Below are 26316 nucleotides of genomic sequence, written 5' to 3' on the forward strand. Positions count from 1 at the left end.
AGGGAGAAAAATGAAACTGTTAGAAGATGAAATATATGCAGTTTGTGGGCTGAGTCACTAATTGTTTGCAGGAATTTTCTTATATATTTTTTTCAAGTGTGACCTTTCATTGATATGTTAAGAAATACAGAATTAGAAGAAACTAGTTTGAAATGATGGCTCGCTTCTACTTAGAAAATCTGAATACAAAGGAAACAATGGGAACCACAAAGATCAGGGTGCCAAGGTTTTAAGAATATTTTAGGTTTGCAAATAATAGCTAGTATGCTTGTAATCTCAACAATACATTTTTCTCTGATAAAGAATACCCTTTTCCAGAAGGTTTACAGTGTGGCCATCTCCTGCTGGAAGCCTGTGATGCTGGAATCAGGCCACTTTCTGTCTGTCTTTACAGGACACCGGGCTGCACTCTAAGAAATTTCTAGCTGTCCCCTGGATCCTGACCATCATATGGGCAGAGAAATTGGTGACATTTTTCTTTTGCCTGTTGAAATGACACAGATTCTTTCTGTTTCCTGATGTGGGTAAAGTGTGGAATCCAGTGATGATTTCTCCTTCAAGAAATGTACATCCTAGTCCAAACGAGGGTGAGCCCCCCTCCAGCAGTGAGAGATTCTGCATGTGTGTGACCTGTGCCTCCTAGGAGAGCAGCTTTAAGCTAATTTAAACCTGGCCAAGTTTAAATTAAATCTACCATTTATGTGGTAGATTTAGACTTCTCTACACTGATGATGTTTAGACATGACCGTGTACTTTCTACAATGAGAACATTTAGACCTGACCCTGTTCTGTACGCTAGGACTGGAGACCTGGATAGGACCTGGCCTGCCTCTGTCCTGGAAAACTCCATGCCTGCGTCTGAATGTCAGCCCTCAGATGTCTGGGGTCTGGAGCTGAGGTGGCTGCTCTGGGCAACGTGCTCTTCTCTGAGGGGGTTCCGTGGCCCTCCCGGTGTTGGGACTGCAGTGGGCTCTGAGTCTCTCCCCCTGCCAGGTTCCCCCTCCCTGGGGCATGGACGCTCCTCAGGTGGGCTACCTGGTAATTATTCCAATTTTCCAGCATATTTGGGTTGAGTAGGGAGGCTGGTTCACCTGCTGAGCTGATTCCAGGGATCAGGCAAGAAGTCAATGGGCAGCAGGTGAGGTTGCTGCTGTGATCTCCTTCCGGTCGACTCTCCTCAGAAGAGAACAGGGCTGCCCCCTGTCCTTCAGCCCAGCTCTCCTGTTTTCTCATCATCTCAGCAGGACAGGAAAGACAGAGCCTGCCAGAACCAAGGTAGTGTGTTCAACTCTAGTACGAGCTTTCAAACCAGCAAAAAACTCACACAGAACCAAAGTGACAACAGGAGGGGCCTGACTTCTCAGGGACCACCGTGGGGAGAGGAGAGGACCCTTCACTTCTTTCTAGGGTCCCAGGAGGCCCCAGGGGCCTAGCTGCTTTACACACTGGGGGCCCGCTGACCACAGCCATGGTGTCCTGACCGAGGGGACGTGTGACCCCAGGTGGGGGGGGGGTGTCTGGGGACTGTGTGAGTCTCACCCCCTCTGCATGGTCAGGATTGTGTGCGGGGAGACCTCACACACAAAGCTAAGATAGAGGGAAGAACACGTGAGAGCTTCACTTGTGTTTAGGAATGAATACTTTAGTGTATTCACTTTACACAGGCCTGTACCTGTTTGCCTCTTTACCACTGCGAGGTTCACCCTCCCTGGGGCTCCTGGGGACTCCTCAGGTGGGCTACCTGGTAATTATTCCAATTCACCAGAATGAACATGGCGAGAAGAGAGGCAGGCACCTGGTGGATTGACTGCAGGGCACATGGATCAGGCAAAAAGCCAGTGGGATCAGGTGAGGTTGCTGCCGTGACCTCCTTCAGGTCGACCGCCCTACTCAGCAGAGACCAGACCTGCCCCTCGTCTTCCAGCCCTGCGTCTGGTGTGTTTTCTCAGCTCCTCAGCAGGACAAGAAAGGACCGAGCCTGCCAGAACCAAGATGGTGCGCTCAACATGATCATGACAGCTGTAGAAACAGTTAATATCACAGAACCAAAGGGAAAGGGGAGGACTTCTGTGGGACAATGTGGGGAGAGGAGACTGACCCTACCCTTCTTTCTACCATCCCAGGAGGTTACAGGAACCCCCTCATTTCCACCTTAGGGGTCCAACCAGCAGAAACTGGTGTCCTAAGCAAGAGTTGTGTGACCCCGAGTGCAGTGTCTGGGAGGTGGAATCACTTTGGAGGCTGGAAATGTGCTGGGTCTGGAAATTGTGTGGGTCTCATCCCATCCACATGAGTCAGGAACCTGTACCTGGAGACCCTGTGTCTGCTCTTTATCTGCAGCATGTCTTGTCCCCCCTGAGATTCCCATCCTCTGAATTGATGGTGTTGCCCTGATTGACCTGTGGGTCCTTTTCCTTCTGTTCATCTTCAGGCACCTTTGAGTGGGTTGCTGCTGTGTGTTATGCTGGGTGACATCACCTTTGGTGGTGTCATATTAATGTCATAACATAGCACATCTAATTTATAGGGTCACCGTGGTCTGGTTTCTTCTAGAATGAGTTCATGTAATTTAATATGTAATTTATTGTTATTTTATATTGGAATAGCATTGATTTCCAACATTTTGTTTGTTTTAGGTGTACATGAACTTGATTCAGTTATACATGGATGTCTATGCTTTTTCTATTTTTTTCCTCATATAGGATATTACAGATTTTTTTTCCAGTAGAGTTCCCTATTCTATTCAGTAGATTCTTTTTCATTATCAACTTGATATATGTGAGTGTGTATATTTTCATCCCAAACTCTTTATTCTGCTCCTGTAACTTTCTTTTGATAATCATAATTTGGTTTTCTCAGGCTGTGAGTCTGTTTTGTTTTGTACATTAGTTCATTGGTATGAATTTATAGATTCCACCTGTATGTGATATCTTAGGATATTTGTCTTTTTCTCTCTGACTTACCTCACTTAGTATGAAAGTCCATCAACAATACTGCCAGTATGATTGTTTTGTTTTGTTTTATGGCTGAGTAATGTTCCAGTGTGGGGCTTTCCCGGTAGGTTCGTGGTAAAGACTCCCCCTGAAGTGCAGGGACGTGGGTTTGATCCCCGAGTTTGGAAGATTCCCTTGAGGAGGGCTTGGCAACCCACTCCAGTACTCTTGCCTGGGAAATCCTGTAGACAGAGGAGCCTGATGGGGTACAGTCCATGGGGTGGCAAAGAGTCAGACATGACTGAGCGACTAGACAACAACAGCATTTGTTTTAAGGTGTGTATTTTGACTGGAACAGAGCTAGTTACTCCTCCCCTGCCGGAAGCCAGCGTGAGGACCTCCATCCGTGGCAAAGGTCATGAGGAAGGAGGCTCAACATACGCAAAGGCGGGATCAAGCCTCAGGAGTCCCCCTGGAAATTCTCGAGCATCTACCCCCAAAACCAGAGTCTGCCCACTTTACTACTTTGTGCTCTCACCTACACCTCTGACTTTACAGGGGGCTGTCCCCCACCACCTCTTTTGGAGAAGGAGTTAACTTAGAGCTCCAGTTAATAATTATTCCTGGGTGTTATAGGAGTGTTTCAACCTACAAACTCCTCTGAAGGTTCTCTAGCCTGCCTGACAGGCTTGTCTGGCCACATGTGATTGCTCACAGCCTCCCAACCGTGAGAGGCACAAGATGCTTTAAACCTTCTAAAAACAGGTTCTTTAGAGAAGTTAGAAAACTATTAGCATAAGTATAGTGGGCTGATTAGAAATTGTATTGGTGAAGGGTTTTTCATTTGTTGAGCCAATGTTCGCGGCTAAGTTTCCACATCCCCTGCCCTTATACACATTAATGAATATATAGAAGAAATAAGTATTAACCTTTGATATTAATCACGTTAGACCTTAGGCTAAGCAAATTCTTTCCTTAATTAAAACCGACTACACCCTCACCCTATAGGAATGTAACTTTATTTGGGTGGTGTCTGTTTTAAGAATAATCACCCCTGGAGAAATAAGTGTTGACTGACCGCTGTCACAAGGAGAGGGTCATAAATTGTCAGCAGGCCCCCTGGCCAGAAGATGATGTAACACCCCTAAGACCTCTGTATACATCTGTATGAAGCACCTGACTTTGATAAAAGTCAGGACTGCTGACCCCGCGTGACTTTTGTATAACATCTCAGTGTATAAAAACAGACCCTGGAAAATAAAGAATTGGGATCAGTTCCTTGAAAGACTGGTCTTCCCATGTCGTTCTCTCTCTCAAACTCTGGCTGAGTTTCCATCTGGAGCACGGAGCCCACCAAGCTTACTAATTTTGCCTGGGCTTCTAAGATCCGACCGGGGAGGCCTCAGTGTCTCCTCTCCTTCGGGAGAATGGAAGGACGCCTGCGGCCTATGTAAGTGGTGCAAACTTCTTGTCTTGAAGTTTTATTGGTTTCCCTCGTAAACCAAGCTACTCAGCCTCTTTCCTCCACTGAATTTTCCTGCTGAGCTATCCTTCATTCTATTACTCTTTATATCTCTAATTAATATCTAATTAAAGCCAGTGTATTCGCCAACGCCATCTCCCCTTCGAACTCCCTGGATCAGCCGGGGCTGGACCTCGGCACTTGCCCTTTTCTTATTTGGTAACCATAATTTTTTTTTCTAAGTCTGTGGATCTGTTTCTCTTTCTAATGAAGTTCATTCATATCCATTTTTAGATTCCACCAGAAGTGGTATTATATGACACTTGTCTTTCCCCATCTCACTTCACTTAGTATGATCACCTATAGTTTCTTCCCTATAACTGGATGTGGCATTATTTCATCCTTCTCTATGTCTGAGTAATATTGCATTGTGTGTATGTACCCCATCTTCTGTATCCATTCATCCATTCATGAACACTTAAGTTGCTTCTGCATCTTGGCTATTGTACCCAGTGGTACCATGATGTTTGGGTACAGGTGTTTACAAATTTTGGTTTTCTCTGGATCTATGCCTTGGTATGAAATTGCTGCATCACTTGAGTTTTTTTTTAAGAACCTCCATAATGTTCTGCCTAGTGGGTATACTGATTTACATTCCTACCAACAGTGTAGGAGGGCTCCCTTCTCACCACACCCTCTTCAGAATTTATACTTGTAGATTTTTTGAGATGGTCATTCTGATCGATCAATGTGAGGCGATACCTCATAGTATATTTGATTTGCCTTTCTCTAAGAACTAGTGATGCTGAGCATCTTTTCATGTGCTTTATGGCCATCTATGACTTCTTTAGGGAAATGTGCATTTAGATCTTTGGACGATTTTTTGTTAGGTGAGTTGTTGTTGTTGTTGAGCTGTACGAGTTGTTTGTATGTGTTGGAGATAAATTCCCTGTGGGTATCTTCGGTTGCAAGGATTATTTCCATTCTGAGGGTTGTCTTTTTCTTTAACCAATGGTTTCCTTTGCTGTGCAAATGCTTTTAATGTTTATTAGGTCCCATTTTTATTTTTCATGATCACAAATGCTGAATTTTATGTCAAAGTATGTTCTGCTTTCTTCCTCAAGAGTTTCATGGTATCTCTCCTTTTATTTAGATCTTTAATTTGTCTGGAGTTTCTTTTTATGTGTGGTGTTAGGGAGTATTCTAATTCCATTGTCATTTTCATTGCTAAGAAACCTGCCTGGTGTCCTCCACTGCGGCTGTTTTCTATTTCCATTTCCAGCATCTGGTGTAGGAGAGTTCCCTTTTCTCCATACCCTCTCCAGCATTAACTTTTTGTAGAGTTTCTGTTTATGGCCATTCTGACCTGGTGTGAGGTATTTGAAGTTTTGATTTGCATTTCTCCCATCTTTAGTGATATTAACATCATTTCATGTCTTTTTTTTTTTTGAGACAATGTGAGTTAACTTATTTATTCAAATTGGGTTTTTGAACACCTGCCCTGTTTTGGATATTTTTCTGATGACCTTCCCTAGGACATTTCTTGAGGGCAGGTATTTTTTACTTATAGCCTCACAGTCCACAGGGTCGCTACAAGTTGGACACGACTGAGTGACTTCACTTTCACTTTTCACTTTCATGCATTGGAGAAGGAAATGGCAGCCCACTCCAGTGTTCTTGCCTGGAGAATCCCAGGGACGGGGGAGCCTGGTGGGCTGCCGTCTATGGGGTCGCACAGAGTCGGACACGACTGAAGCGACTTAGCAGCAGCAGCAGCAGCCACAGGCCTTGTGAATATCAGGTGCCCATCAGCATTGGTTTCAAAGGTTTGTTGTGAGAAATGACCACAAGGTGGCAGCATGTCTTTATGCCCAACTCTGGTTACTGGGGGAACCAGAGCCTTAGGGAAAGTCGTGTTCCTGGATTGTCAGTTAGAGTGGAATGTGCCAGAAGAAACACCCAAGGCTTGTGTCCCATTCCTTCTTCCTTACCCCCACCCCCTGGACAAATCCTAATTCCTGCAATCCCACTCTGTGGAGGGTGCTTTCATCCATAGATGGGGTGACCGTAAAGAAGGAGCCTAGAGATGGGAACCCCAACACCAGGAGACGTGGAGCCCACGGGGCTTTTCAAAGCTCTTCCAGCCCAGAGGCTCCACATCCTGCGGGTGCAGTAGGCGTAGTTTCCCTGCAGGAGGACCCCCTGGATCTGGAGCTTGTGGGCCCCTGCAGAGGCGAGCAGGCACGCCAGGTCCTTGGGGCAGGGCTCATTGGCTGGTATATCCTCCGAGCTCCGTCAGCCCCATGACTGTCCATCCTTGGGAACTAAGCCTGCCCAGGCTTCAGGGATGTGCCAGCAGCCCAGGGCACCAAGGCCTGAGGGGAACAGAGTCAGCATTTTCTTTTTATAATTCGTATTTTGTATTAGCATACAGGTGCCTTACAATGTGGTAGGGTGTGTTTGTTTGTTTTAGGTGCACACCAAACATGATTCCCTTTGCATAGATGCGGACATGTCTTTTTTTTTTTTTTTTTTCAGTGTTACAGCTCTATTTTATTTAGAAGATAGCAGGAGAGTAAGAGAGAGAGAGAGAAAGAGAAGAGTGCACGCACGTGGGAGAGAGAGTCCGAGAGAAAGCGCTTTGGCTCCTCCTTTTATATGTTTTTTCCTCCATCTGGGCCTGCCCTATGCAAATTGGGCTTAGCCAGGAGTGCTGTTTGTTCTGTTTGTTCTGCCTGAAGTCTTCACTCTGGTCCTTGGACCTTCCTTGTCTTAGCCACCGCCATTTTGGACTCCTTTTCCCTATTCTACCTACCTAACATTCCCCCCTCAAGAGATGGGAGGCCCAATTCTTTGGGAATAGGGGCGTCGAGGTCTTTCTGGCTACTTCCTGCTGAACTAGGGCGGTGAGGTGTATTGGGCCTCCCTCTCTTGCTAGTCTCAATCCTCAGAGCCCTTATAGCGGTGTCCAAGGGTGTGTGATATATTCCGTGGTTAGCTGTAGTTTTATATCTTTGTTGAACTGGCACTGCATGTTGTAGCTGGTTGACCTTAACCGGAGGTCTTCTGGAATCTGAGACTGGGCCACGTGAGCTTTCTGCTGAGTTAGTTTTTCGCTGTCCCAGTTTCCAGCAAGATGGGCCTTCCCCTGAGCTGGGTTTCTTCGCCTTCTGCTTCTAGCGTGGGAGCTTTGCTGAGTTGGGCTCCTGCTGTGTTTGGCCTCTTCCACGCAGAGGTTGTTTCAGCCAGGTTATATCTGAGTCACGGCACCATAGATGTCACGCGAGTGTATGTTCCTCGGTTCTTTGTCTCATCACAACAAAGATTTGGAGCGACAGACATTAAAGCCCTCGGCGCGTCACAGCTCTTGGGTCTTGGAGAAACCGTGCTACAGCTCTTAGGCAAATCAGTGTTACAGCTCTATTGTATTTAGAGGATAGCAGGAGAGTGAGAGAGAGAGAGAAAGAAAAGAGTGCACGCACGTGGGAGAGAGAGACCCCGGACATGTCCTTTTTTGGGTTTCCTTCCCATATAGTTTATTATGCGGTGTTGATTAAGGGTCCTTGTTGATTATTTTTAAAAGAGTGTGTGTATGTTCATCTCTACCTGCTCGTTTCTCACCACCCATCTCCTTTCCCTCTGAGGCCATTTCTCTTTGGTAGAGACGTTCATATGCATCCATTTTTAGACTCCACCACTAAGTGTTACCATATGACCCTTGTCTTTCTCTGTCTCACTTAGTGTGATCGTCTCTACGTCCTTCCTTGTTGCTGGGCATGGCATGATGTCACCCTTTTATGGCTGAGCGATATTGCTCTTTGTGCGTGTACCCTGTCTTGTTTACCCTTTCATCTTTCTGTATCCACTGAGGCTTCAGCCCTGTCTTGGCTCTTGTAAATAGTGCTGCCATGGATGTTGAGGTGCACCTGTCTTTTATTTTTTTATTTTTAATTTTTTTTTTAGTTTCAGGAAGGAGTTTTACAGACCATTTTCAAGGCCATCATATTCAGCCATAGATATTATGCAATACATAATATGTACTTCAGAACTGTACATTTCCAAAGGGCACAGTTCATATAAACTAATGACACCCCTTCAGAGGTGAGCAAAGAGGTGGCCCTCTTTATAGCAATTCCTTAAACTCCAGGCTAAAAACTCTTGGACCAAGTGAACTCTAAAAGTCTTTATGGATCTTATTGTTGTTCAACTGCCAAGTGGTGTCCAAGTCTTTGCAATCCCATGGACTGCAGCACGCCAGGCTTTCCTGTCCTTCAGTGTCTCCTGGAGTTTGCTCAAACTCGTGTCCATTGATTCAGTGATGCCATCCAACCATCTCATTCTCTTTTTAAGGATCTGAATGTCCCTAATTCCACAGTGACATTATTATTTTCAAAAACCTTGTGTTAGCTCAAGCTTTGAAATGAAACTCTAACCCCTAAATGTGGCTCTTTTTGGAGAAAGGATACTTATACTTAAATGATGCCATAAGGGTGGGACCCTGATCTAATAAATTTGGTGTCCTTGGAAGAAGCAGCAACACCAGGAGTGTGCAGCTATGGAGAAAAGAGCCATGTGAAGACAAGAGAGAAAGTGGCCATCTGCAAGTCAAGGAGAGAAGCCTCAGGAGAGACATCACCACTGGCACCTGGATCCTGGACTTTCAGCACTATGAGGAAGTACACTTCTGTTGTTTAAGCCATCTAGTCTGGTGTATTCTATTTCAAAGCTTGAGCTAGCACCTGTCTTTTAAAATTATGGTTTTCTCTGGATCTGTGCCCAGGAATGGGATTGCTGGGTCCTGTGGTGCTTCTCAGTTTAGTTTTTGATGAAACTTTGTCCTGTTCTCCTTGGTGGATTTCCTGACTTTCATTCCCACCAACAGGGAGGAGGGTTCTTTTCCTCCATTCCCTCTCCAGCACTTACTGTTGTAGATTTTCTATGCAGACCTTTCTGACGTGTGTGAGGTGATGCCACACTGTACTTCAGATTCGCAGTTCTCTAATACTCATAGACGCTGAGCATCTTTTCATGTGCTTCAGGCCCATCTCTCTGTCTTCTGTGGAGAAAGGTCCACTTAACTCTTGTGCCTCTATTTGACTGGGTTGTTTCTTTGATATCGAGGTGCACAAGCTGTTTGTTTTAGAGAGAAATTCCTCATGGGTGTTTTTGTTTGCAAATATAGTTCCATTTGGAGGGTTGTCTTTTGTTATGTTTATGGTTTCCTCTGCTATGCCAGTGCTTTTAAGGGGAATTAGGTCCCATTTATTTATTTTTGTTTTATTTTTGATGATTCTAAGAGGTGGGTCAAAAAAGAACTTGCTTCATTTTGTGTCACAGAGTGTTCTGTTGTTTTCCTCAGAAGTTTCATTATATATATATATATATATATATATATATCCTTTTATTTAGATCTTTAATCTATTTGGAGTTTATTTTTGTGTATGCTGTTAGGGAGTATTCTAATTGCATTTCATTATCATTTCTTAAAAAACCTGTACGTTGGTCTCCATAGTGGCTGTTACTAATTTATCTTTTCACTGACAGTGTAGGAGGGTTCTCTTTTTCACTTTTTCCAGCATTTATATGTTTGTTCACAGGTGGACAATGGCGGTTGTGAACTGTGTGAGGAAATTATTGTTGTTCAGTCACTCAGTTCTGTCTGACTCTTTGTGACCCCATGGACTGCATCATACCTTGCTTCTCTGTCCTTCTCTTCGAATCAGGTGGCCAAAGTATTTGAGCTTCAGCATCAGTCCTGCCAATGAAAATTCAGGGTTTATTTCCTTTAGGATTCACTGGTTTGATCTCCTTGCTGTCCAAGGGTCTCTCAACCTTCTTCTCCAGCACCACAGTTTGAAAACATCAGTTCTTCATCACTCAGCCTTCTTTATCGTCCAACTCTCACATCCGTACATGACTACTGGAAAACGATTTTGACTATACCAATATATTTGACTATGCCAAATTAATGTCTCTGCTTTTTAATATGCTGTCTAGGTTTGTCATAGCTTTTGTTCCAAAGGGCAAGCATCTTTTAATTTCATGGCTGCAGTCACTGTCCGCAGTGATTTTGGAACCCAAGAAAATAAAGTCTGTCATTGTTTCCATTGTTTCCCCATCTATTTGCCATGAAGTGATGGGACTGGTTGCCATGATCTTAGTTTTTTGAATGTTGAGTTTTAAACCAGCTTTTTCACTCTCCTCTTTCACCTTCATCAAGAGGCTCTTTAGTTCCTCTTCATTTTCTGCCATTAGGGTGGTGTCATCTGCATATCTAAGTTTATTGATATTTCTCCTATGAATCTTGAATCCAGCTTGTCCTTCATCCAGCCCGGCATTTCACATGATGTACTCTGCATATAAGTTAAATAAGCAGGGTGATAATATAAGCCCTGAAATACTCCTTTCCCAATTTGGAGCCTGTCCCAATTTCCATGTCTGGTTCTAACTGTTGCTTCTTGACCTGCATATAGATTTCTCAGGAGGCAGGTAAGGTTGTCTGGTATTCCCATCTCTAGAATTTTCTGGTGTTTGTTGTGGTCCACACAGTCAAAGTCTTTAACATAATCAATGAAGCAGAAGTAGATGTTTTTCTGGAATTCTCTTGCTTTTTCTATGATCCAACAAGGATGTTGGCAATTCCCTTGCCTTTTCTAATCCAGCTTGTACATCTGTAAAGTCTTCATTCATGTACTATTGAAGCCTGGCTTGAAGGATTTTGAGCATTACCTTGCTATCTTGTGAAATGAGTGCAATTCTGTGGTAGTTTGAACCTTCTTTGGCATTGACCTTATTTGGGATTGAACTGAAAACAATCATTTTCCAGTTCTGTGGTCACTGCTGAATTTTCCAAATTTGCTGGCATACTGAATGCAGCACTTTCACAGCATCATCTTTTAGGATTTGAAATAGCTCAACTGGAATTCCATTGCCTCAACTAGCTTTGTTAGCAGTGATACTTCCTGAGGCCCACTTGACTTCACATTCCAGGATGTCTGTCTCTAGGTGAGTGATCACACCATCGTGGTTATCTGGGTCATTAAGACCTTTTTTTGTATGGTTTTCCACGTATTCTTATCACCTCTTCTTAATATCTTCTGCTTCTGTTAGGTCCATACTATTTCTGTCCTTTATTGTGCCCATATTTGCATGAAATGTTCCCTTGGTATTTCTAATTTTCTTGAAGAGATTGCTAGTCTTTCCCATTCTATCATTTTCCTCTATTTCTTTGCATTGATCACTGAGGAAGGGTTTCTTATCTCTCCTTGCTATTCTTTGGAACTCTGCATTCAGATGGATATTACTGGGGTCCAGCCCCGGCTGATCCAGGGAGTTCGAAGGGGAGACGGCGTCGGCGAGTACACTGGCTTTAATTAAATGTTAATCAAAGATATAAATAGTAATAGAATGAGGCTAGCTCAGCAGGAAAATTCAGTGGAGAAAAGAGGCTGAATAGCTTGGTTTATGCGGAAAAACAATAAAACTTCAAGCCAAGAAGTTTGCACCACTTACGTAGCCCACAGGTGTCCTTCCGTCCTCCCATGGGAGAGGAGACACTGAGGCCTCCCTGGTCGGAGCTTAGAAGCCCAGGCAAAATTAGTAAGCTTGGTGGCCTCTGTGCTCCAGATGGAAATTCAGCCAGAGGTTGAGAGAAAGAATGACATGGGGAGACCAAGCTTTGGTGAGCAAGACCTGTAGCTTTATTTTCGACAGGGGCTTTTGAACCATAAGTTGCACATAGAGGATAATAGGGGGTGTGAAATCATGCAAAGTCAGCAGTCTTTGATCCTTATCGAAACCAGGGTTTCTTTTCTTCAAATTTATCGTATACAAATGGTTTAGATGATTTACATCATCTTCTGGCCAGAAGGCCTATTAACATTTTATGACTCTGACAAAGGTTTGTCAACCATAAGACTTATTTTCTCTAAGAGTAATTATTTTAAAGTTTGGCGCCATCCTCTGAAGGTGTTAAAGTTGCATTCCTATAGGGCAGAGGTGCAGTGGGTTTACAACAAAGGAAAGAATTTATTACCTTAAGGGTCTAACGTTGCTAACACCAAGGCCACTACTTATTTTTTCTACATACCAACTATATTAATTAATACACATTCAAGGATACAATACAGGGGATGTGGAAACTTGGCAGCAAGCATTGGCTCATCAATGAAATCTTCTACTAGTTTTATTCTGACAGTTTCTAACTCTCCGAGAGGCTCTAAGATATTTGAATATCTTAAGCTTCCCATGCCTCTCTCGGCTGGGAGACTGTAAACAATCGTATGCATAGCTGTCGGAGTCTGGGTAAATTTGTCTGGCAAGTTAGAGAGCCATCTGAGGGGTTTGGATTTAAACACTTCTATTATGCCCAGGAACTTTATTAACTGGAGCTGTAAGTTAACTCCTTTTCAGAGAGAGCGAGATGGTGGTGGGGGACAGCCCCCGTAAAGTCAGAGGTGAGAGCGCAAAGCAGTAAAGTAGGCAGACTCTGGTTTTAGGGGTAGATGCTTGAGAATATCCAGGGGGACTCCTGAGGCTCGACCCCGTCTTTGTGTATGCCAAGCCTCCTTCCTCATGACCTTTGCCACGGGCGGAGTTCCTCACGCTGGCTCCCGGCAGGATATATCTTTCCTTTTCTCCTTTGCCTTTCACTTCTTTTCTCAGCTATTTGTAAGGGCTCCTCAGACAATCATTTTGCCTTTTTTGCATTTCTTTTTCTTGGGAATAGTTTTGATCACTACCTCTTGTACAATGTTATGAACCTCTGTCCATAGTTCATCAGGCACTCTATCTATCAGATCTAGCCCCTTAAATCTATTTCTCACTTCCACTGTATAATTGTAAGGGATTTGATTTAGGTCATACCTGAATGGCCTAGTGGTTTTCCCTTCTGTCTTCAAGTCTGAATTTTGCAATAAGGAGTTCATAATCTGAGTCACAGTCAGCTCCGGGTCTTGTTTTTGCTGACTGTATAGAGCTTCTTCATCTTTGGCTGCAAAGAATAGAATCAGTCTGAATTTGATATTGACCATCTTGTGATGTCCGTGTGTAGAATCTTCTCTTGTGTTGTTGGAAAAGGGTGTTTGCTATGAACAGTGCATTCTCTTGGCAAAAGTCTTATTTAGCCTTTGCCTGCTTCATTTTGTTCTCCAAGGCCAAATTTGTCCGTTACCCCAGGTATCTCTTGACTTCCTAGTTTTGCATTTACACATAGTGGTAAATGTGTACCTTGCTCACCTTGCCCCCTCTCACCGCTGGTAACCGTTAGTACTCTATATCATTGAGTCCGCTTCAGAGAAAAATTCATTTCATGTGAACTCATTCATATATTAAATACCACATAAAATGATATCGTGGAATTTTTCATTGTCTTCCTGACTTCACTTGGTAGGATAATCTCTAGGTTCATGTTTCTGAAAATGACATTATTTTAATATTTTCTCTATTTCATATATGAAAATAGAGATGCATATTTCATATATGAAAAGTGGTAAGTTTTTCTATATTTTCTGTTTGAAAGTAGAGGTGCATATTTCATATATGAAAGTGGTTGAATTTCTTTTATTTATATATGAATGTAGAGCAAGTGAACCAAGTCCTGTCTATACTGATGACGTTTAGACATGACCGGGTGCTTCTACAATGAGAACATTTAGACCTGACCTGATCCTCTGTCTACACTAGGACTGGGGACTTGGGTAGGACCTGGCCTGCCTCTGTCCTGGAAAACTCTGTGCCTTCATCTGAATGTCAGCGCTCAGATGTCTGGGGTCTGGAGCTGAGGTGGCTTCTCTGGGCAGCGTGCTCTTCTCTGAGGGGGCTCCGTGGCCCTCCTGGGGTCGGGGCTGCGGTGGGCTCTTAGTCTCTTCCCCTGCCAGGTTCCCCCTCCCTGGGGCATCGAGGCTCCTCAGGTGGGCTACCTGGCAATCATTCCAATTTTCCAGCACATTCAGGTTGAGTAGGGACGCAGGTTCACCTACTGAGCTGATTCCAGGGATCGGGCAAGAAGTCAACGGGCAGCAGGTGAGGTTGCTGCTGTGATCTCCTTCCAGTCGACTCTCCTCAGAAGAGAATAGGTCTGCTTCCCGTCCTTCAGCCCAGCTCTCCTGTTTCCTTTACACCTCAGTGGGACAAGAAAGACAGAGCCTGCCAGAACCAAGGTAGTGTGTTCAACATGATCATGACAGCTATAGAAACCGTTAATATCACACAGAACCAAAGAGAAAAGAGGAGGACTTCTCTGGGACAATGTGGGGAGAGGAGACCTACCCTGCACTTCTTTCTACCATCCCAGGAGGTTACAGGAATGTAACCTTAGGGGTCCAACCAGCGGAGACCTGGTGTCCCAAGCAAGGGTAATGTGACCCCAGGTGCAGGGATTGGGGAGGGGGTGTCACCTTGGAGACTGTGGACATGTGTCCCCAGGTGCCGGGACTGGGGATGGTGTGGGCCTCACCCCATCTGCACGGGTCAGGAACCTGTACCTGGAGACCCCACATCTGCTCTTTACTTGCAGCATGTCTTGTCTCCTCTGAGATTCCCAACCTCTGAACTGGGGCTGTTGCCCTGATTAACCCGTGGTCCTTTTTCTTCTCTCTTCTTGTTGCTTTCCTTTGAGGTCAGGACCTTTGAGTGAGTTGCTGCTCTGTGGTCTCCTGAGTGAAAACCTTTGCTGGTGTCTTATTCATATCATGACATATCATATATCTAATTCATAGGGTCACCGGTGTCTGATATCCTCTAGACTGACCTCATGTAATTTAATTTTTATTTTGTATTGTAGTAGAATTGATTTTCAATGTTTTGTGTGTTTTAGGTGTACATGAACTCGATTCAGTTACACATGTGTGAACGTCGCTCAGTCGTGTCCAACTCTTTGTGACCTCACGGACTATACCGTGCATGGAATTCTCCAGGCCAGAATACTGGAGTGGATAGCCTTTCCCTTCTCCAAGGGATCGTCCCAATCCAGGGATCGAACACAGGTCTCCCGCATTGCAGGCAGATTCTTTACCAGCTGAGCCACAGGGTGAAGCCCTCAGTTATACACAGACACTTATCTATTCCTTTTCTGTTACTTTCTCATATAGGTTATTACAGTTTATTCAGTGAAGTTCCCGGTTCTATTCAGTAGCCTCTTTTTCATTATCAAATTAATATATATTGGTGTATATGTTTTCATCTCAAACTCTTAATTTATCCTTCTCTTCTACCTGTCTTTTGGTAAACATAATTTGGTTTTCTCAGGCTGTGAGTCTGTTCCTCTCTTGTACATTAGTTCATTGGTATGGTTTTATAGAGTCCACCTGCATGTGATATCTTAGGATATTTGTCTTTTTCTGATTTACCTCACTTAGATGAAATGTATCAGTTCATCCACGCTGCTGCCAGTCTAATTATTTTGTTCTAAGGCTGAATAGTATTCCTGGGAAAAAAATGAAGGCAACGTAGTCTTCATTTCTCTGTCAGTGGTCATATTGGTGGATTCTGTGTCTGGGCTATGGTAATAGTGCTGCGGTAAACACTGAGGTGCACACGTCACTATTCTCTCTGGATCTCAGCCCAGGAATAGGATCATAGGATCATATGTCACCGCTATGTTTAGCATTTCAAGGAATCTCCACGCTGTCCACATCATGGCTTCCTCATTTATATTCCCTCCAGAATGTAGGAGGATCCCATTTTCTGTACATTCTCTGAAGTATTTCTTCTCTGTAGATCTCTTCGATGATGGCGATGGGGACCAGTGTGGGATGAAACCTTACTGTAGTTCTGATACACAAAATTTATCCCTGACCCTTTTGTGTTGGTTTTTAAAGAAATGCTTGGTTGTGTTTGAATTCTAGTGGATTTAGTTTGTGTTTAAATTACTTCCCCCGTAAAGTCTTAACGTTTTCCTATAAGGGATATCACTTCCTTTGGTCTTCCTCTCTCTGGCTGTCACCACTTAGCGGGTGGTCCTCCAAGGGCCATCTTTGTGTTGACCAGTGGCACAACTGTGCCCCTTCAGTGGTGGCTTTTCCTGGCTGAGAAATCGCCATTGTATATCGTACCAAATTTTCCTGAAGCTTAAATTGGTCAGTTAAAATGCTCTCGGGACTCTGGCTCTGGTACTGAAGGTGCTGCAGTGAATGTGGGGGTCACATGTCTTTTTGAATGATGGCTTTCTCGGGATATGAGCCCAGGTGTGCGTATGTCAGATCCTAGGCTTAGGTCTCTTGAAAGGTTTTTTTTTTCCCCCCTGGTATGCAGAGGCTATGTTTTCTAGGGTTTTTTTTGGGCTTTGTCCGTTTCCAACCACCCTGTGGTGGGGTTCCATCATCTGCTGCCTCTCTCCTGCATTTACTGTTTGTAGACCTGTGAGGATGTCCATTCTCCATGGTGGGATTTGATGTCTTGGTGTTGTTTTGACATTCCTCGTTTCATAATTAGAGATGCTGAATATCTTTCCTGTGGCCGTTTGGTTTTGTTTTCCTCTTATTTTTTTTCCGTTAGGGGTTTGAGGAATATACCTGTTGCAGTTGGCTTGTGTACACTTGGTGGTGTTTGGAATTGATCTCTGCAATACCAGCCCCTGGACATTTCCTGAGGGCAGCTGTCACAAACAGGCCCACAAGCCTTGTGAATTGAAAGGTGTCCGTCAGCCCAGGTGATCGAGTTGTAGTTACAGGAAATGTCCATTAGGCGGCAGCACTTCTTCATTCTCAACTCCCGTCCTCCTGCAAACCAGAGCCTTAAGGAGTGTCAGCTTCCTGGGCTGGCAATTCAAATGGAATGGGCCTGAGCAAACATTCAAGGGCTTGTATCTCACTATTACTTCTCCCTAAAGCTACTCCCCTCCCCTCCCCTCCAGACTCATCCCAGCCTGGGCCACAACCCCTGCTAAGGTGCCTAGGAGGCTGCACTCTCAGGATGGAGACTTGAATTGGGGACCCCATCACCAGGACCCCTGGTGACTAGGTGAGCTTTCCAAGGTCCTCAAAGGCAGAGGGTGTGCCCCCATCCTTTGGGTGCACGAGGGCGTGTGGTCCAGACTGAGCCAACCAGACAGTACAGGTGTACTCAGGCTCTAAATTAAGGGCCCCCTCTCCGGTGCCACGCCCCCACCCCAGTCATGGGAACCAAACCTGCTCAGGTTCCAGGGAAGGGGTAGCAGCCCAAGTCAGGGAGGCTGGAAGGAATGAAATAGATATTGCTGTTATTTCTTTTTGTTTTCTTTAGTCTCATGCCAGTGCTACATTTGAATAGAGCTGATTTGTGGTTTTGAGCTTGTCTTGAGTGTACAGATGCTTAATTCATCTTCTCTGGGTTCTTTTTCCATAGAGGTAATTGCAGAAGATAGAGAAAAATTCCTTGGGCTGATCCTCAGATCCTTGTGCAGTATCTATCAGAGATACTGATTTTATGTGAATGTCAAAGGAAGGAGGAATGAATTCTTGTGGATTAACTATACATATACAGATTTTGGTGTATATATTGGAGTAATGGATTTCTTTGTGTATGTTAATCCCAATCTCCTGCATATCATACTGGCCTTTTTTTTTTTTAATAATTCTTTGTGTTTGAGTTTTCAAAGGCTCCTTTTGTGTTGTAAATTAGTTCCTTTTTTATCTCGTTTTAATTTTTCCTGGAATGTTATCTGCTAGTTTCTTTCTTTGTCTAGTGGATTTCACTTAGCACGTGATCCTTCAAGGTCCAACCTTGTAGAGAAGAGTGGAAAATACCATAATTTCAGTAATGCTTTTTATGACTGAGTAATAGTCCACTGTATATATGTACCACATCTTGTTTAAGCTTTAGCTGTGGGTGGAAATTTTGTGGTTCCTGCCTTGCCTATTGGAAGCTGTGCTACAGTGAACAGTGGAGTGTATGTCTCTCTATGAATGGTGGTTTTCTTGGAATTTAGAACTGCTCATGTCGTACCTTGAAGCTTCCAGGCATATGCTCACTTCGTGTACAAATATGAGGCCTCTAGTTAGAGGTTCAGCTTGTTTATAACTACGAGGCCTATAGGTAGACTCTCAGCTCGTGGATAACAATGATGCTTTATTCAGACTGTCAGCTCATGTATAAGTTTGAGGCCTCTAGGCACACCCTCAGATCATCTGTCCAATGAGGCTTCTAGCAGAATTTCAGCTCGTGTATTACCATGAGGCCACTAAGCATATCCTCAGCTCGTGTATAAATATGAGGCCACAGAGAAGATGCTAAGACGGTGTATAACTAGGAGACCTCTCGGCAGATGCTCAGCTTGTGTACAACTATGAGGACTCAGGCTGGTGCTCAGCTCCTGTATAACTATGAGGCCTCTGGGCAGACACTCAGCCGGTATATAACTCAGAGGCCTCAAACAGGTGCTCAGCTTGAGTATAACTATGAGTTCTCTAGACAGAAGCTCAGCTCCTCTAGGCAGGAGGTTCAGCTTGTTTATAACTACGAGGCCTCTAGGCAGACTCTCAGATCCTGTGAGCCAATGAGGCTTCTAGGCAGATGTTCAGCATGTGCATAACTATCAGGCCTCTAGTAGACGCTCAGCTTGTGTATAACTATGAGGCCTCTAGACAGGTGCTCAGATCCTGTGGGCCTATGAGGCCTTTAGGCAGATGCTCAGTTCGTGTGTGTCTGTCTGCTCAGCTTGTGTATATGAGGACTCAGGTGAGACACTCAGCTCCTGTGTTTCTATGAGGGCTCTAGGTAGATGCTCAGCTCATGTCTGTCTAGAGGCCTCAGACAGACTCTCACTTGTGAATAGAATGAGCTGTCTAGGCAGACGCTCATCTCTTGTGGGCTTACGAGGCCTCCAGAAGCTCTCATGTGCCTGTCTGGAGCTTCAAGGAAGATGCTCAGCTCCTGTATAACTAAGAGGCCTGAGGGCAGACTCTCAGCTGGTGTATAACTCAGAGGCCTCTAGGGAGACGCTCATCTTCTGTGTTCCTATGAGGCCTCTAGACAGGTGTGTACCTCATGTCTGTCAGGAGGCCTCAAGGCAGATCTCCACACAATAGTGCTTATGAGGACTTAGGCAAACTCTCAACTTGCGTACAACTATGAGGCCTCTAGGCAGACACCCAACTCCTGTGGGCTTATGAGGCCTCTAGGCAGATCTCAGCTCCTGTGGGCCTATAAGGTCTTTAGGCAGATGCTCAGCCTGTGAGGCCTCTAGGCAGAAACTCAGCTCCTCTTTCCTGTGAGGCCTCTAGACAGACACTCAGCTCCTGTGTTCCCATGAGGCCTCTAGCCAGATGCTTAGCTCTTGTAGGCCAAGAGACCTCTAGGCAGATGTTCAATTCCTGTGGGGCTGTGAGTCCTCTAGGCAGACACTCAGCTCCTGTGGGCCTAGAGGCGTCTACGCTGATGCTCAACTCCTGTTTTCCTATGAGGCCTCTAGACAGAGGCTCAGCTTGTGTCTGTCTAGAGACCTCAAGGCAGATGCTCAACTCCTGTTGTCCTGTAAGGCTTCTAGGCAGACACTCAACTCCTGTGGAACCATGAGGGCTCTAGACAGATGCTCAGCTCCTGTTTTCCTATGAGGCCTCTAGATGGAGGCTCAGCTTGTGTCTGTCTAGAGACCTCAAGGCAGATGCTCAGCTTGTGTATAATATGAGTCTTTTAGGCTGATGGTAAGATCCTGTGGGCCTCTGAGGCCTCTAGGCAGACACTCTGCTCCTGTGGTCCTCTGCGGCCTTTTGGCAGACCTCAGCTTTAGTCTGTCTAAAGACCTCAAGGCAGACGCTCAGCTTGTGTATAACTCTGAGGCCTCTAGGCAGACCCTCAGCCTGCGTCTATCTAGAGACTTCAAGGCAGACACACAGCTTGAGTATAATATGAGGCCTCGAAACAGACACTCAGCTCCTGTTTTCCTGTGAGGCCTCTAGGCAACGCTCAGCTTGTGTATAACTCTGAGGCCTCTAGAGAGACATTCAGTTTGTGTCTGTCTAGAGACCTGAAGGCAGACGCTCATCTTGTGTGTAATATGAGTCTTCTTGGTAGATGCTCAGATCTGTGAGCCTCAGAGGCCTCTAGAGGGACTCTCAGCTCCTGTTTCCTGTGAAGACTCTAGGCTGATGCTAGCTCCTGTGGGCCTATGAGGCCTTTAGCCAGATGCTCAGCTTGTGCCTGTCTAGAGACCTCAAGGCAGATGCTCAGCTCCTGTTGTCCTGTAAGGCCTCTAGGCAGGCACTCAACTCCTGTGGAACCATGAGGGCTCTAGACAGATGCTCAGCTCGTGTCTTACTAGGAGGCCTTTAGGCAGAAGCTGAGCTCGTTTATAGCTATACGGCTTCTAGCAAGACATCTTTTGTGCGCCTATGGGGCCTCTAGGCTTTCACTCAGCTGGTGTGTTCCAAGGAAGCCCCTAGGCAGACGCTCACCTTGTGCGTAGCTATGAGGCCCTGTGCAGACACTCAGCTCCCGTGGTCTGTGAGCCTCTTGGTGACTCTGCAGTTGCGTATGTTATGAAGCCTCTCTCAGCTCCTTTGCATCCAGTGTCCTATTAAATTGATTATCAGTTAACACCTAGGTATACTATGTCTGATCTATCTATATTCTGTAGTAACAAATTATTCAAAATACCTGAATGTGAATCTATATATGTATATTTAAAATTAAATAAACACTTATACACTATAGCCCATATCACCTTGTCTGTCAATGTTATTTCAATTATAACTAAAGGCATATTTAAGAAAAAAAAAAAAAAAGTGAAACACAAGTTTTCAGCAATTGCTCTGGTATGCTCCACTCTGAATTATAAGCCCAAATCAGGACTTTCCCTTAGGCTCTCATAGCCTGTGTGGCCACAGTTAACACAAGGAACTTCTGCCATCTAGTGGCACTTCCCGCTGTCGCACCCTGACAATTATGGGTAATGAGCAATTAATATTCACAAGATTTGTCATGCCCTAATGACCCCACCCTTAAAAAATGATATAAGGGGTAATGAACAAAAAATGTAAAATAGGGAAACTATCAGAAAATATCAAAAAGTAAATACAACTGCAATGTTTAAAAAAATAACAGGTATAAAAGTTCACTATAATGCAACTTGTTCAGTTCAGTTCAGTTCAGTTGCTCAGTCGTGTCCGACTCTTTGTGACCCCATGAATTGCAGCACACCAGGCCTCCCTATCCATCACCAACTCCCGGAGTTCACCCAAACTCATGTGCATTGAGTCGGTGATGCCATCCAGCCATCTCATCCTCTGTCATCCCCTTCTCCTCCTTCCTCCAATCCCTCCTAGCATCAGGGTCTTTTCCAATGAGTCAACTCTTTGCATGAGGTGGCCAAAGTATTGGAGTTTCAGCCTCAACATCAGTCATTCCAATGAACACCCAGGACTGATCTCCTTTAGGATGGACTAGCTGGATCTCCTTGCAGTCTAAGGGACTCTCAAGAATCTTCTCCTACACCACAGTTCAAAAGCATCAATTCTTCGGCGCTCAGCTTTCTTCACAGCCCAACTCTCACATCCATACATGACCACAGGAAAAACCATAGCCTTGACTAGATGGACCTTTGTTGGCAAAGTAATATGTCTGCTTTTGAATATGCTATGTTGGTTGGTCATAACTTTCCTTCTAAGGAGTAAGCGTCTTTTAATTTCATGGCTGCAATCACCATCTGCAGTGATTTTGGAGTCCCCCAAAATAAAGTCTGACATTGTTTCCCTGTTTCCCCATATAATTCTCCATGAAGTGATGGGACCAGATGCCATGCAACTCATTAGAGACACTAAAATAAAAAAAACAACAAGATCAAGACAGAGAAATCAGAAGGCCAGTATCTATAAATCTACACTGAGGAAATGATACAGTGGGGATAGTTAAAGTGGTCCCTTTAGGATGCTTGTGGGATGTAACTGGCAAATCCATTATACAGGCCAGTGTGGAAGCATGTAGTAACTGAAAACACAGGGCACTGTGATCTGACGGTCTCACTCACACAGACAGGTGCAGAGGGAAACAGGTTTTGATAAATAAATGCACCCAAAAGGGCGCTGCCGCAGGATGTGCACGTACATCAGACATGAAAGAAAACACGTGCAGAGGTGAAGAGACAAGGAGCAAGGCAGGCACCTACACGATGGAATATGACTCTGCTGCGAAAAGTGAGGAGCACAGACCCAGAGATGACACAGTGAGAGAGTCAGGCGGAGAGAAGATAGGAATGCCGACTCTGTCACTCGCAGGTGGGACTGAGAAATCGCTCCCAGGAAGCACATTTACTTTTGAAATAACCAGACATCGTAGGAAATGAATTTGTAATTACAAAAAGAAATGGCGGGTTTAAATTTACCCTAGGAGATTGGGATTCATGTATACAACAAAGGATATAAAATATATAACACGGACCTTCATTACCAAGGGAGGAATATTAAACACTCTGAAATAATCTATTTGTGAAAAAAATACCAACAATGAATACATACTCGCATGGTAAGATGTGAACAAAGTTTGGGATATTTAGAGGAAAAAACAACATTGTAATCAAATTTACTCTAATAAAAAGATAGAGATTAAAAGGTTGATAAGGAATCCGGGGCCCTTGAGAAGGAGAAAGGGGTCTGGGGCTCTCAAGGAGGAGCAAAGGACAAATATTTTTTTCTACATTGCTCCTTAAAGCAATGCATATTAAAAAGCAGATATATTACTTTGCCAACAGAGGTCCGTCTGGTCAAAGCTATGGTTTTTCCAGTGGTCATGTATGGATGTGAGAGTTGGACCATAAAGAAAGCTGAGCACCAAAGAATTGATGCTTTTGAACTGTGGTGTTGGAGAAGACTCTTGAGAGTCCCTTAGACTGCAAGGAGATCCAACCAGTCAATCCTAAAGGAGATCAGTCCTGAATATTCACTGGAAGGACTGATGCTGAAACTCCGATACTTTGGCCACCTGATGTGAAGAACTGACTCATTGGAAAAGACCCTGATGCTGGGAAAGATTGAGGGCAGGAGGAGAAGAGGACACAAGTTTTTGGTGGCTTCCATTCTCACATTCCAAACTCATCTGGAGCAGGAACCAGAACTGTCTAAGACTCCCATGAACACAGTACTGAGTAGTGCAGGAAGAAATTCTGCCACCCTGTGGACATTCCCCGCAAAGCACCATTTAATCTATTGCTCATGGTCAGCTCATATTCACAAGAACTGCTGGGCTCTTGATGATGCCTCCACTTGAAAAAAAGTAAAGGAAACAAATGGAAAATAATAAAAAAGGACAATCTAGGCTTTCTGGATGGCTCAGCTGGTAAAGAACCCTCCTGCAATGCAGGATACACAGGTGACGTAGATTTGATCCCTGAGTCAGGAAGATCCCCTGGAAGATGAAATGGCAACCCACTCCAGTATTCCTGCCTGAAAAATCCCTTGGACAGAGTAGCCTGGCAGGCTACAGTTCACAGGGTCACAAAGAGCAGGACAGGACTGAGCAACTAAGCATGCACGACACTCAAGAAGAAAATATCTGAAGTACATCAACTCACACTGTTTAAAAAAATTCATGAAAAGCTGTTGAACGTCACAAATTATGACAGACATGCAAATCGTAACTCCAGTGAGGCATCACTCAGTGCCACTGGGAAAGGCCATCGTGAAAAATCTGCAAAGAATAAGTAGCACATAAATGGTAAAGATCACTACAGAGAGAAGCATGGAACTGCCTTCAAGAGATAAAAATAGACCTACTGTAAAATCCTGCAGAAATACACCCAAGAGTGCTTGAGGAGAAAATACGGTTTTGAGAAGTGTACACTGCGTACACTTTTGAAAAGAGCACCCAAGTGTACACTGGCCTAAATTTACAACCTACAATGAATGAAGGCAAAAAAAAATATTTTTGGAAAGGTGAATGGATAAAGAAGATGGGACACATGTACACAATGCAATATGACTCAGGAGAAAGAAATAATGAAATTTTCAGTAACACAGACAAAACTAGGGACAATCAAACTAAGTAACGAAGTCAGAATCAGACAAAGACAAATATGTTACTTACAGTTAGACTCTAAAAATACATTCCAATGAATTGAGAAAACACAAGCAGACTCAAAGATGTAAAAAAAACAAACTCATGTTTACTCAAGGAGTTAGGAATGGAGCCAGGAATAAATTTAAAACTTTAGATGTAATAATAATCATTCCATATAAAATAATTAACAAGGACCTAGGTATACCAAGGGAGTTCTATCAACAATCTCTAATAACCAATATGGGGAAAAGTGTGAATGTGAATAGACATGGATATATTTAAAATTAAAGACCACATTTTAAACAACTATAATTCAAAGAAACTTGCATTGGAGAATGAGAAATTAAAGTATATTTAATGATAATTACGGAGAAGGTAATGGCATCCCACTCCAGTACTCTTGCCTGGAAAATCCCATGGACAGAGGAGCCTGGGAGGCTGCAGTCCATGAGGTTGCTAGGAGTCGGACACGACTGAGCGACTTCACTTGCACTTTTCACTTTCATGCACTGGAGAAGGAAATGGCAACCCACTCCAGTGTTCTTGCTTTGAGAATCTCAGGGACAGGGGAGCCTGGTGGGCTGCCGTCTATGGGGTCACACAGGGTCGGACACGACTGAAGCGACTTAGCAGTAGCAGCAGCAATGATAATTACAATAAGGACTTAAGGAATATTTATTAAAAGGCTGAAAGAAACACAAACTTTGTGTGTTTGTTATGATTGACTCCCCTCTAATGTAAAACCCCAATTCAGTAATTAGATAAGGCTCTTATTGCCTCAGTAACCACACTTGGACAAGAGGAACCTCTGTTGCCTTTTGACCATGCTCTGCAACAGCCACCTAAAAACTCTTCCCTATAGGGAGTTAAGATTTGCAAAATTTGATGGGCTCTAAATGTTAACTGCCACCAAAAAAAAAAAAAAAAAAAAATCAAGGGAAACTAATAAAAAATGTAAAACAAGGCAAATTATCAGAACAAAATATCAAAAAGTAAATAAATTTACAGTGCTTAAAGAAAGAGTACATTAAAATTACACAATGTGGCAAATCAGGATGAAAATTAAAACAGCAAAGTATCACCTCAGAGAAAAAGACCACTATCAAGAAATCTACATTCAGGAAATGCTGCTGCTGCTAAGTTGCTTCAGTTGTGTCTGACTCTGTGCGACCCCATCGACGGCAGCCCATAAGGCTCCCCCATCCCTGGGATTCTCCAGGCAAAAACACTGGAGTGGGTTGCCATTTCCTTCTCCAATGCATGAAAGTGAAAAGTGAAAGTGAAGTCGCTCTGTCGTGTCAGACTCTTCTTGACCCCATGGACTGCAGCCTTCCAGGCTCCTCCGTCCATGGGATTTTCTAGGCAAGAGTACTGGAGTGGGGTGCCATTGCCTTCTCCGAAAGAAATGCTGGTGTTAGGTTTAAAAAGGGGACTTTTTTTTTTTAACTGGTGGGATGTAACTGGTCACTGTCATTACACAAACTAACAGGGAAGTGACTTTTAAAGTCAAAAATAGAGCTGCCACATGATCTGGCAGTCCATTCCTAAGAATAAATGCAGGGACATCAGAATTTAAATAACTAAAGCACCCAAAAGTACACTGGAACAGGATGTCTATTAGCCAAGACAAGGAAGGAAACAAGATGTACATGGACACATGAATGGATAAAAAACAAGTCATAATGTGCACTACAGAATACGACTCTGCCAGGACAGAAATGAACTAGTGTCATTTGCAGTGATATGGATCAGTCTAGACATAATCACAGCAACTAAGTAAATCAGAACAAGAAAAGTAATATCCTATCATATCCATTGTGTGTGGAAAGGAGAAACTGTTCTCAATGAACTCATTTACATATGAAATGACCATATTGTCTGAGTAAAAAAAGTTATAATTACCGAAAGGAAATGGTAGGTTGAAGGACTAAATCAAGAGGTTGTGATAAAATTATA

At 44.0% G+C, this 26316-nt stretch overlaps 1 long non-coding RNA gene across 1 annotated transcript; it reads left to right on the forward strand.

The window, feature by feature from the left end:
- The first annotated feature begins 14449 nt into the window (after positions 1 to 14449).
- Positions 14450 to 17912, forward strand: LOC129653672 (uncharacterized). The gene is made up of 3 exons (XR_008715190.1): positions 14450 to 14555; positions 17249 to 17355; positions 17719 to 17912. It is a non-coding gene; the product is annotated as an uncharacterized LOC129653672 (long non-coding RNA).
- The last annotated feature ends 8404 nt before the right edge of the window (positions 17913 to 26316 follow it).

The sequence above is a fragment of the Bubalus kerabau genome, chromosome 5, assembly GCF_029407905.1.
Source record: "Bubalus kerabau isolate K-KA32 ecotype Philippines breed swamp buffalo chromosome 5, PCC_UOA_SB_1v2, whole genome shotgun sequence".
In the NCBI taxonomy this organism is placed as follows: Eukaryota; Metazoa; Chordata; class Mammalia; order Artiodactyla; family Bovidae; genus Bubalus; species Bubalus kerabau.